At 42.8% G+C, this 13,095-nt stretch overlaps 1 protein-coding gene across 1 annotated transcript in view; it reads left to right on the forward strand.

The window, feature by feature from the left end:
- The window catches only part of RAB4B (RAB4B, member RAS oncogene family), a 233,910-nt gene extending 221,238 nt beyond the window's left edge, over positions 1-12,672 (forward strand). The window contains exon 9 of the mRNA XM_085625782.1: positions 6,578-12,672. The gene's annotated coding sequence lies outside the window, so the exon portion shown is untranslated. The remainder of the gene's footprint in view (positions 1-6,577) is intronic.
- The last annotated feature ends 423 nt before the right edge of the window (positions 12,673-13,095 follow it).

The following is a 13,095-nucleotide window of genomic DNA, read 5'->3' on the forward strand; positions in this document are numbered from 1 at the left end:
CTGATATAGAGGATCGGTCTTTCGAGTCCGTCTCAGCCTAACTGGGAGAGGACCGCACCTATACCCACCCCAGAAGCATTAGTCTGGAGGATGAACGGTTCTTGGAAGTTAGGGGTAAGTAACACTGGAGAGGTGGTCAAAGCGTCTTTCAGTCTCTGGAAGGCTAGGGTTTCAGGCTCGGAGAGGGAGTGAAGGCATGAAGGGGAGGCTGACTTCTTTAACAGGTCTGTGAGAGGGGCAGCGATGGCAGAAAACTGGGGAATGAAGCATCTGTAATATCCCACAAGCCCTAGAAAGGCCCTCAGCTCCCGTTTAGTGTTCGGAAAAGGGGTGTCCTGTATTGCTCTTACTTTTTCTGTCTGGGGTTCAATCATGCCTTTTCCTAGCAGATAGCCTAGGTACTTTACTTTTTGGAAAGCAAATTTTGATTTTTTTGCGTTGATATGCAAATGAGCACTTCTGAGCTCAGACAAAATAGCATCGAGATAAGTCAGGTGTTCAGTCCAAGAGTTACTGAACACTATAATGACGTCTAGATTTGCTGAGGAATATTTCTGATGTCGTGCAAGCAGTGTGTCCATTAGTCTCTGGAAGCTGGTGGGTGCACCGTGTAACCCAAAAGGAAAAACGGTAAAATGGTATAGACTGTCAGGGGTGGAGAAGGCCGTTTTCTCTTGGTCGTCTGGGTTTAACGGAATCTGCCAATAGCCTTTTGTGAGGTCTATTGTGGAGATGTAACGTGCGGCACCTAAACGTTTGATTAGCTTGTCCACCCTAGGAAGGGGCTAGCCGTCTTGCTTGGAGATCCGATTCACGGCCTGAAATTGATGCAGAACCGGTTACTGCCATCCGGTTTTGGTACCAGCACGATGGGTGAGCACCAGTTACTCCTTGATGGGACTATGATACTGGACTCTAGCATCTGCAACTTCTCGCTGTAGGGCAGCCGTACAGGCTTCTGGAACCCTGTATGGTTTTCTTTTATTGACGACTCCTTCTTGGGTGGGTATAGAATGCACCGTCGCGTGTGTTTTTCCGTGCTGATCTGCGGAGACGTCCGTAAAGGAATGGAGGAGGGTTTGGATGTTCCATCTCTCACCTTGCGTCAAATCGGTGTTAACAATGGTGACGTCAACCTTATGTACCTAGGTGTTCACTGTGGAGACGGTGTGAACTTGTCTCGGAAGAGGGCCTAACCATTTCTTTAAAAGATTTATGTGGTACATCTGGGTTTTGGCCTGGGTAAGTCTTGACGTAGGTGGCTTTCCCTATTCTTTTCACCACCTGGTATGGACCTTACCACTTCCTTTTCAGCTTATGGGTGGGTGATGGGAGCAGGATCAGAGCCCAGTCACCCACGCATAACTCCCTCCAGCGTTTGATTTTGTCATAGTTGTTTCTGTTTAGCATGGGCCCTTTCCAGGGACTCATGAGCCAGGACTCTGTTTGTGGAGACGGACTTTCACCTGGTTAGCGTGGTCCAACAGAGCCTGGGCTTCGGTTGCACCCACCTTTGCCCAGCTCTCCTTGGTGATCTCCAAAAGGGTACGGCGCTTCAGTCCGTAGAGGAGCTCGAAGGGAGAAACGCCCAGGCTGCTTTCTACCTGGCTTCTTATTACAAAAAGGGCCAACGAGAGAAGTTAGTCCCAGTTTTTCCCATCACCTGTTAACAGCTTCTTTAGGGTGAGTTTCAGATTTCCATTATAATGTTCCACGAGGCCGTTTGAGGGTGGTACACCAAAGTTTTTATGTGCCTAATGTTTAGCTCTCTACAGACTTCCTTCATCAGTCGAGAAACGAACGGGGGCCCTGGTCAGTGAGGATTTCTTGGGGAAACCCCATTTGTGAGAACACCTCAATTAACCTTTGGGCAATGGCAGTGGTGGTTCGGCTCACAGAGGAAGAGCCTCAGGGTATCTGGTGGAATAATCAACCAGGACGAGGACATATTGATATCTCCTGGATGACTTGGAAAAGGGGACCTATAAGATCCATCCTTATCCTATCGAATTGTTTGCCAGTAATGGGTAGGGTTCGTAGAGGTACCTACTGAGGGATGCAAGGCTTCTTCCTTTGGCAAATGGCGCATTCTTGGCAGAATTTTTTATCTGGGCGTGAATATCCGGCCCAAAAAAACTGTGCAGAATGGACGGACTTGTTTTTTCTACCCCACAATGACCTGCAAGGAGATGGGAATGTGCAAAGAAGAAGATCTGATCCCTGAAACCCACAGGGACCAATAGCTGTGGTTCCTCTCCTTCCTTGGCGACTCGGTACAGGAGACCGTTCTGTTCTCAAAAACAGGGAAAGACTTTTATGGGGTGGTTTGTGTCTCTTTAACGCTTTGCCATGCGTTACTAAGGGTACTGTCGTTCAGCTGCGCTGTTCTAAAGTGGTTATCCATGACCCATGGTTCGGAGGTAAGGAGAGTATCATGGGGCGTTTTCTTTAGCAAATAGGTCCTAAGATTACCCACCAGGAGACTGTAGAAACAGGGGTTGTCTGGAAGGGAAGGAAGGACCCCCTACGTCAGCTAGGGTTTCTATGCCAGGATCGATCTGAAGAGTCACCCTCGCTATAGGATAATCCCTGGTATCGCCATGCACACAGCGTATTCTAACAGTCCTCCCGGGGGTGATCTGGGACTAGGGAACCAGCTCCCTTTTAACCACCGAGTGTTTACAATCTGAGTCAAGGAGGGCTGTCACTACCATGTCGTTCAGTCTCAGACTTGCGTAGTATACTGGTCCCATTTCCTAAAGAATAGATCGGGGCAAATAACTAACATCCATCGGTTCCTTTTCTTGTTTTTCTTTCTTCTTCTTGCAAAACCTTGCAATATGGCCCCACTCTCCGCATTCAAAGCATTGGGGCCCTGAGGGGGAAAAGGTTTCCGGTCTACCTGATCATGCTCTAAGGGCTTCAAAGTGTGGTTTGTTTGGCTTCCTCTCCGGCTTTACCGGTTGGGGTGCTTTTTGTGTTCGTTATGGCTCCTTAATCATGTTCAGGTTCTGGGCTCCAGAATATGATGTGGCCATCTCTACAGCATGTTCCAGGGTCAGACCAGCATGCTGTCGAAGCCACCTCTGGGTTCCATAAGGCAGTGCCTTAAGATACTGCTCTAAGTATATCTTGTCCATGAACTCTTCTCATAGATTCCAGCGGTTTGAGCCAGCGATCGGCCGCGTCTTTCAGCTTGTAAAACAGGGTTTTCGGTGTGTCTCCCGGGGTGCCTCTTTCTTGCCGGAACTTGATTCGGTGCGACTCATCGTTCACCCCCAACCGGTCCATTATGAACTGCTTAACGTGGCCATAGCTGACCGTACCGTCTTGGTTAGCAATTTGGTAGGCGGTTTGGGCTTCGCCCGTGAGCAAGGGGGCAAGGTAAAAAGGCCAACGGTCCGCTGGCCAGGTGCTGGCCCTTGCAAAGTTAAGGAAGAAGGAAACAGGGTCATCCCTTGGGACGTACTTTTGCGGCGGAATCACTGTTCCAGGGAGTGTAGGCCCCCTCCCCTGACCGGGGGTCAACAGCAACAGGGTCTGTCCTTCTGCTATCTTGGTCACATTCTCGGCCTGCGTTGTATAGCGGAGGTGAACACAGCACAGTCCATCTCTGCTTTATTTATATTTTTCTCCAATGCCCATTCTAGCTTAGTTTGTCCTTCCTTTAGCTGGTAAACGAGGTTGTCCATCATGTATCCGATGGGGTTTGCCCGCATTCGCCCCCTCAAACGTCAGGGGTCCCACCAGGGCAGTAGGGTCAAGGGGTGAATGCCCGTATGGAAGGAGGACCCAGAAACCATATGTCGTCTTAGTGTTTGTTTTATTTGTTCCAAACAGGTCTTGTGCGCAAAAGATAGTCCGGTTTCCTGTATACGCTCCAGCAATCACCGATGGTTGTAGGGTCCGGTCGGAGTACGTGGCTTGCCGTTGTGCCTCGTAGAGCAGGAAAAACAATAAACAAAAAAAAATACCACGGGTCAGTGGGCTTGGCCAATACGTTCTTGGAATCAGGAGGGGAACTGTGTGGGATCACCAAGTACCGCCACCTTGTGCAGCCCCGTTTAAAGAGACGGACTGTGTCCTCCTTCTAAGAATTGCCCTTCCCCACCCAGTGCCCTGAGAATCCCAGTAGTTTGAGCCGTACCTTGTCCAGCCACACCCCTCCAGGAGAGTGGCGGGGTGGCGTGTGGTCTCGTTGGCCTCCTGGCGTCTTCTTGTCCTCCGGGACGCTGGCTTCGGATGTCTTTTCGGGGGATGCCTGACGTTTCACCCACAGGACTGGCGTGGTCTCCGCTTCTCCGTGTCCTTTCGATTTCGCTTTCTCTCTTCCCTCTGCAGTCTGTCCTCTTCCTCCTCCTCCTTGCCGCTTTCTCTTGATAGGGCAGCAGGGGATGGCGTAGTCATACGGGACTCCTCCTCCAGGACACTTTGGGGTGAGTTAAAGGGGCACTTGCAGCCTGCATATGAAGCATTAGTTCGTCATTTTCGGTATGCAACCGGGTGCACGTTATCAGTTCCCCCAGTCTGCCCATAGTTTCCCTACAGTAACCACGGCTCTTGAGTAGTGCGGCTTTGGTATTCGTTCAAGGTAGTATTTGCATTAGTGAGTGGTACAATGAAGAGCTAACTGGGTTACATTTAGGTGGTGTATTGTGTTCCTCAGTTTTGGCTGTTGCTGCTCTCTGTTATCTGAATGTGAGAGACTTTTCCTCTTCATACTGATTAGGACAGTTCATGACCCAGGAGAACCAGATTCTGCCAATTCTGCTATTCTGGTTTGGATAACCCATAAGTCTATGGTTTACGACGCATCTTAAACAGATTGCGTGAAACTGTGAACATGGAACTTGCATATTCTGTTGATGTGATGTATTCTGATGCAATGTTTATATTCTCATGTTGTAAATGACAGTTGTGCCAAAGTGGAACTTGTATAAACTTAAAATTGTTAGATTTGAAATGCGTTAACCAATATGGGAAGAAATATGGTCATTATTATGGATGTCCTACTCCGTGAGGAATGTGTGTAACTTCTTGAGTTATTGCAATCAGTTATGAGCATGACCGGTATGTATTTTTATGAACTGTTTTAATTGGGGATCCTGCAAACCACAAGATAATTGTGTGGTTCTTATAAAATAAGGTATTACCTACCTGATCACAAGTATCAGAAGAACTGTTACATTTAGTACTTAACTATGGTTGTAGCGCAGCAGTTTGTTTGGCTCTGATTATATCAACCTGATTAGTTCAAGAGCTGGAGAAACAGATGAGTCCTGAGCTGCTTCCTGAAAGTTAGAATGATGGACTGTTTCATTACTGTGGGGAATATGGAGATCCAGGCAGAGAAGGATTCTTTTGGGAAGTTGTAGTTTGTATTTGGGAACCTCAAGTAGTAGGTGTCCTACTTCTTGTGCCACTTGAGAGTGAGGTTAGAACAGCTCGGTATGAAGGAATAATGTAAGGTATGGCTTTATAAGCAACACAGCTTGACTAGTATTCTGCTTGCCTCATGTACCACCCTGGAAGTGTACTAAAAAACTTTGTCTTGTAGTCCAGGCTACAATGTAAATGATCTTCTGGGGTCCAGGGAGCAAGCTTGTTGGACTGGGTGCCCATGGTGGGCTACGGAATCTTACAAGGTTCGTACAACACTCGCTTGCTTGTAATGGGATTTGTTTTGTTTTATTATTTTTTTCAGGAAGATTTTGTGCAAGTGTCCATTTCTGGGTGATTTTGTGTCTGACCTGGACTTGAAGCATTATTCAGTAATTCGGAAGATACTGTTCCATTCATATAGATGTGGGGTGTGTTGAACATAATTATTTCCTTTAACCTGAAAGGGTTTATTTAAAACCTTGACGCATAAATTTGGGGGTGGAGGCAGAGTCTGGGTATTTTATGGGATAAAGTTCTGCATTGCCCCTTTAAACAAAATGCCTGCTCTCTTCATTTCAACGACATAACAGGACTTCTGCCCCCTTCAGAACAAAAGTGTTTAATATTTGGAGGCATTGTGCACTGTAGTGGAAGACAAATGACCATAGAGTCCTTATTCTTTCACCCTCACTAACCTAAACATAGGAGCATTTATAAATGAGAGATTTGTCGTAATAAAAAAACCTGGTTTTTGACCTTCAGCAGTGCCATTTTAAAGGGGTTTAGGCGTTGTGGGTCTGAGAGTAAAGGGACTTTGCAAGTGGAACAGACTGGGGTTAGGTGAGTTCAGCATTCGTTTAGAAGGTGCTTGATGGTGCATCTCTAATGATTTGGGCTATAGGAGTCGTGTTCTTGTTTTCCCCCGAAAGATCTGCATTGCAAAATACTGCTCAATGTGCTATCATAGGGACACCTTCTGATGAAGTTGGTCTGTGTAGAAATAGGGGACAAGAATGCTTCCTGTTTCTTATATGTTGCTTAATGACCTCTTTGTAGCTAGAAACACCCCTCGAATGACTGAAAACGTGTCTTTGTGCAGCAGATATAGAAATTAAACTACTTAAAAAACACTGCTGTTTTCTGCAATAAACGATTCTTTTGACATTGGCATTTCTTGTCTCCCTCTTTTGTATAGTGCTGTACCATGACTTGTCTGGACCAGTGTGAAGGAGCACCCCCAGCCACTTTATTCTGAATTTCAAGATTCTGGGCTTCGCTGCTTTTCCTATGTCCCCCTCCATAATTATTCCCCTATCGTCCCGAATACTGGTAGAAACTGTCCCCCTGTGGGTATTAAGAAAGTAAGTTCTTGGACATCCTTTCTACTGATGAGTATGCAAAGGTTGGAAAGGCGTGGATCCGAACACATGTTTCCAGAGCTGCTGCCACAGGCTATTGTGGAAACCATGATGGTGGTCCATGGCCCTAATCCAGCCACGACTACTGTTTTGAACAATCGTCCTGCCAGATACTGCTTCAAAGATGTACCCGATGATGGAGAAAGTAGCCATATGTCGTTCTGGGCACATCACCAGACCTCTCTGAGAAGATGTGACCACGCAAGGGAAGAGGACAGCAAATGGGTACAGTGCATAGAAGTTGGGACCTGTACATTCATCCCAGTTTTTGAGACCAATTCTTTTCATTCCCAGTGTGTCACAATGTGCACCATCTTTTACTCAATCAATAACCAAGAGCAAAGTCCTGAAAGACCATGGGTATATTTCTTTGAGCCTTTCATTGGCTGCGAAAGTCTTGTGGAATTACTATTTCTTTTATTTACAATACATTTGAGCAGCCTGCAACAGCCTCCCTTAAATATTGACAGAAAGCTTAGTGTGAAGCATGACCAAGAGTTTTTTCAATACTTCTGCTTTTATTTATGTTTTTTTGTTCTTTATTGCAAAGTAAGCTTGTTAACTTTGCTTGTTTTAAATGTCCTATTCAAATGAAGGGGCATCATAGTTTCATATACAAATTCTGGTAGCGCGGCATATCAAAATTCTGTTTATATTTCAGGTGGTATGTCTTTGTGTTTTGTTTGTCTCAGCTGATTTGTTGCCTTTTTAATTTTCCTTTAAGCAGCATTTTGAGGTGCATTTCTGTCAACATGACTCAGTCCTCAAAAAGCAAACACAGTTGTGTGAAAGTAACGTTGTCACCCTGGGTAAAGTGTAGCATGTTATTAATGGGCCATGTGTAATGTTTCAGAGTTGGTCTCTGAAATTGCCCTTCTCATATTCTGCATTACTCTCTCTTAGACCGATAAACATGCAGAAGTAAATTGCAAAGTTATATTCCACCTTTCAGTTTCTTTCTAAATCGAGCATTTCAAATAGTGCACTTGATAAGTCTGTTTCCATCATATTTCAATGTAGAGTTTCCTATCCTAGATATTAAAGGTGTGTTCACTGTTTATGTAGATCTGTTGAAGATGTTAGTCTCTCTAGATGTCTGTAGACCTAATAAAAAATTCATAGTAGGTTGCAAAAGTAGTGAAAGGAAAGGAGCTAGTTAGTAGGTATTTTTCTCTTCTCTACTGCTCAGGATGTTTGAGTGATAGCTCTACAACACTCTGGCAAAAGTTCATTGCGACTTGACTATAACTCTTCACTTTATGCTTTTGTTGTGTTGTATCCTCACCATGTCTTTGCTGTATATTTTTGTTAGTATTTCCAGCCTGTGCTGGCTGTAGAATTGTATTACAACCAACATGCTTTAACACATTCTTCATGCACATTAAATTCTGTAGGTCAAGCTGCATGGCCAACATTCAGATAAAAACTGAAGCCTCAAGAGGCAAAATTTGATCCTCTGTATGCTCTAACATACTACTCGGCTGAGTGGATAGCCCAATGCCCATGGTAACATTAATGTGATTTTTACATTGACAACTGGTGGGCATGCTATTTCATACTGTTACAAGGTGTTGATTAATATTATAATGCTGTATCACAATTATTTGGAGTGTTTTTTGATTCCCGCCATAAAGAAATGTCCTTGCCACTTCCCATGCATTTTAGACTTCCAGCTCTAGACTCAAAACTGACTACTTAGCTCAAAGATCGGTAAACATCAGTTAATAAAGGGTAGCGGGAACATGTGGCAACTTTGAACATTCTCTTTAAATAGCCACTTTAAGTTTTCATTGTGTTAGGCATGATGACGGGAGCTCACAAGGTACCTCACTAATATGATCCCAACGTTTTCTTCAAGTGTGTTTAAACACTGGACCTTGATTCTCAAAAATAATGCTGGGTGGCTTTAAAAACATCACTCACTCTGGGGAGTTTCCAGGGAAACTATACCCTGGCAAAGGATTCTTTTGTATAATTATTACTTGGTATATTTTCTTTGCTGCCAATTCACTGAAATTGGATTCATGTGTGTTTTTTTTGTAAACAGAGTGCGTCAGCTACTCAAGCAAGGATCCATCTTTAAAGAAACACATCCATAGTCTGCTTAGCTGGCATGCTTTTTGGAACCTTTGTAAGACCTGTGTTATATCGGTCTGCTATACCTGCCCTCAAGTTTCAGAAAGTAAAAGTGGTGGAGCCTACACAGCGAGAAAAAGGGAGAGCTTTGTGTTTCCTGGCAAGATGAGGAAAACTTCCTTTTCAGATCACAATCTCTATTGCTGCACCTTTTGACCAAGCCCTTCACCATTTTAAGTCCAGAGCTATGTAAAAATATAAAGGGGGTAATGCTTTCTTTCTTTAACTTGGTTGTGGTTGCCATCTTTGATACAACGTATTGTTCCTTTTAGTCTTTACTTGTTCCAGTGTTTTCAAATTGAGGTATTTCTGTTCAGCTTGAGGCCATTCTTTTGAGCTTTGCTATTGCTTGCAGACTGATTATTAAAAGCCTTTTTATTTCCTTAAAGTATGGAGCCTTCTGTTTGCCATGCACAGAGTAGCTCCGACAGAAAAGAAGAATGAGAATGGGTATGAAAATTAGAATTCTCTGTAGAGAAATAATCTCTTGTCTGGGTTAGGAGTTCTGCTTTTAGTGAAAATGACACTGGAAAAGGGTGGTCTTTATCTCCTCAAATGATCAAATCTAGAGGACACAGTTTACAGCAAAAATATTAGATTGAGCAGGTTTCCTCCCACCATCCTTGAATTCTGTGTTTGTTCTGATCATATTTACTCAGTGCACCTTTTCAGAAGCCAATCCATTTCATCAAGAGGTAATAGGCACTTAAACTCCAGGGACTTTAAAGAGTGACTGTGTGAAGTTAAGTCTGTAACTGATGGTCCAATTGTTTGAATCTCTCATTGTTATGTTATGCTATGTTATGTGAATACATTGGCCCTTTTGTGTGAAGATGTTTTAGTTTGTTGTTAATTCAAATGCAATGAGCATTCCTTTCTCTTTCTTGAGTTGAAGTGTAGCTTAGCACTATATTGCATTCATATTTGTAGAAATGTTAGTTTAATTTTAGTTTAAATATGTCTTTTTCTAGTTTTAGGTAATGGTCAGAGAAGCAGCGTGTTTAGCCATCCTTATTTAGTCCTGCAACTCTTCGGAGTCTGTGTGCCTTCTGCCTATTTGTGACTTGTTATGTTGCTGGAATAAACTTAAAGCGAGGGAGATGTGAAACTTGCAACTCCACTTTAACTTCCAAGTAGATATCTATACGACGTAGATCCAGGGATGTCTTTTCCAATCTTTTGAAATTCCCAGTGTACTACATATCTTCTGTTCTCATGTCTGGGACAAACAGGCCTCTTTCACGGTTCCAGGTTTGCGTACCAATTAATGAATTGGTCCTCCGAGAGACAGTTTCCAGATTAACTGTCAAAAACCAAGTTTAAGCAAAGCAGACTTTTCCCAGAATTTGTGGAGGCTCACTCTTCTGTCTTGTGTGACATATGAAATCTGTATTCTGATGCACTCAATAGGGTACTTGTTGACTTTGGCTGCCAATTGATGTAGTTAGAGTAAGCATAATATTGACAATGCAGAGTATCGAACATAAGCAACAGCATTACATTAGCACCTATAGAAACCTTATTTATTTTTACTGTGGAAGTATTGTGCATATAGTCAAGCCACTGGAACACCCTTCTGCATCCTGATTTACCAGAGCGGATAACTGCAGGAGATTAAATTAGATTAACTCTGTTTTGCAAAGACACCTCAAAAGTGAAATATATGCAACAGGAAATGACCTATGCAAGCAGTCTTTGTGATTTATTTATTGTTTTTTCTTTTTGTTATAGTGCCTTTTCTTTTTGCAGTTTTTCTCTTTGAATCTGCAAGCTTTAATTGTTTTGTACTCCCATTTTCAGAAGAGCTCTATATGCATTTGAGGGATAGCACCTCTCCCAGCTACTTTCTGTCTCCCCGTTACAGGTATTTACAAGTTTGTTTGGAAGAGCTTAGCATTGATGAGGCAAAAAAACAAAGTCCTGAAAAGCAACAGGTTTTCTCTTCTGATGAGGTATAGAGCGAAATAAAGCCAGAATTGGTTTTTCACCCTTAGCTACTTCAAAGTTCCACATTTAAAAGTGTCTGAAATCAACATAGGCTTTTTTACGTCATTGACAACTTTATGTATGCTTTATCATTCCACAGAAATGTACAGGTCATCAAAAGCAACCCAACCCAGACAGGGGCTGTGGTAGTGCCTGCGGTTGCTTCCATCTTCAGACTGCTGCTGTGTTTGCAGATCATTAACTCAAAACTTTACTCCTTGAAGGTTTGAAAAGCCGGTGGCTTGTTGGCCCACAGATTTCAGAACATCTCGCAGGCATAGATGACTGTCCAGGAAACATTACAACTTCTGAGGGTCTAAAGGGGAGAAAGCCTTTCTGTTGCCACATCCATTGGAAACTGTGGAGGACTGCCCTTCTACGGCGAACAGACTCTTATCTGTTGGAAGATTAGTTCGTCAATTGGAGTAATATTTCAAGGTGTGAGCCCAGATTGTGATGCAAAGATGCAGCCTGTACATATGTCAAGAACTCACCTGTAAATGTTCGAAGACTAATTTTAGTTGAATGCTTGAGGGCGCATGAACACAAATAGTACAACCTTGACTACCCATCCCTACTTAAGTTCTTGTAGCGTTTCTCTATGATTGGTCTACTCAGGTCAAAAATAATTTTGGTAATAATTGTGTTTTTTTTTTTCTGTCTCCATCCGTCCTGTTGCTCCGTTAGAATGTGTGCCCCAATTATTCTCCATATAGCCTTCATTAAGAACTCCTTATTTTATGCCCTGTTTGTTCATATGTAGGTGATCAACAAATGTAGATTTCAAGTATGCTTTTCTCCTGGAGGAAGGCAGTGCAATCCCATACCTGCATTTTTAATGGCGGTTTAGGCTTTCTCAAAGAAGGGTCTCCTGTTCTCTTCGCTAACGTTCCTGTTTCGAGTATGGAATAAGACTTTAAGATGCCAATCCCCACATCCTTACTTCCAACTTGCATTTGAAACTGATGAATACTAAAGGACTTTGTGGTAGCTTTAAATATCTTCTTGGCAAAAGACCCTTAATCTTGTTTCAATAAATACGGTTTACATTTTTTGGACCCATTGTGTGAATAATCAATCGTTAATTCAAATGTGAATCTAATTATAATGGTGTTCGTAATTCAGGGTTTCATGCCATCCGCTCGGAACACAGACAGATGCACTGGGTATAATTTACGTTTCCAAATGTCCTGTTTGTGGCGAATCTGGAATTTATGCACTTGAATTTTTGGTGACCTTTTTAGAGCCGGGCAGGCATCCTCCCTTAATGCACTATAGAGTATATGTGTCCCTTTTAGCTGTATAGTATCTCCTGCCCTCCCTACTTCTGGGCTTTAAAATCGATTTGATGGTTGTATCACTTGAAGATTTCTCAAACTACTCTTTAAAGAATGTTAAAAATGGTGATATTCTAGAAAAAAAAGTGCACTAGAAGAAGCACATTTCAAATGTTTTATGCGTGGACAGAATTTCCCTTTCCAAAGCTCCTTCAAAGTGGCTTTTTTATGCTGTTGTACAAAAGTGGTGGATGTTAGTAATCCTTGTATGAATTGCACAGATTGATGTGAGAAATGATGGCGCAGTTATCTGTTTTTGTTTTCTGCTATGTCCCAAATAAATTTGCCCAGATGCACAATGAAACCTGGCACTGGTGTACTGTACGTGTCCAGTTCAAAGGGCAGTATTACTGTAAGTCCTAAAACATATGTAAAAATATATAATAATTAAAAAAACATTTATTTCTACAAAATCTTTCTTTTATGTCTGTGGTTTAATTAATGGCTATTTCAATATGTCATCAAATGTAATGCAAATGATAAAATCCATAATGCTTCTGTGCCGTTTCTGAACGAAACAGTGCTGATGACCCTTTTCAAATCTCTCTCCAGCTTTCGGTTTCAAGCTAGCATGTGGGGGTCGGAAGATAGCAGAAAAATATTGTATCACCTGTGAAGTGTCTTAGTTGTTCCAAATACAAGAAAATTCATTCAAATTGCTTAATGTTTAGTTCTGCTCTCTTCCCAGCCGGCTGTTCATGTTAGATGCCATACACTCAGTTCTCCGAAAGAGAATACTTCAAAGATTACACGCCAGAGCCAGCACATTTGCACAGTCCTTACCTTTACATTGCTACACTCTCTGTTGCTGTGCAATTCGTATTTCTTTCATCAAT

The sequence above is a fragment of the Triturus cristatus genome, chromosome 9 (genome assembly GCF_964204655.1).
Source record: "Triturus cristatus chromosome 9, aTriCri1.1, whole genome shotgun sequence".
Classification (NCBI taxonomy): Eukaryota; Metazoa; Chordata; class Amphibia; order Caudata; family Salamandridae; genus Triturus; species Triturus cristatus.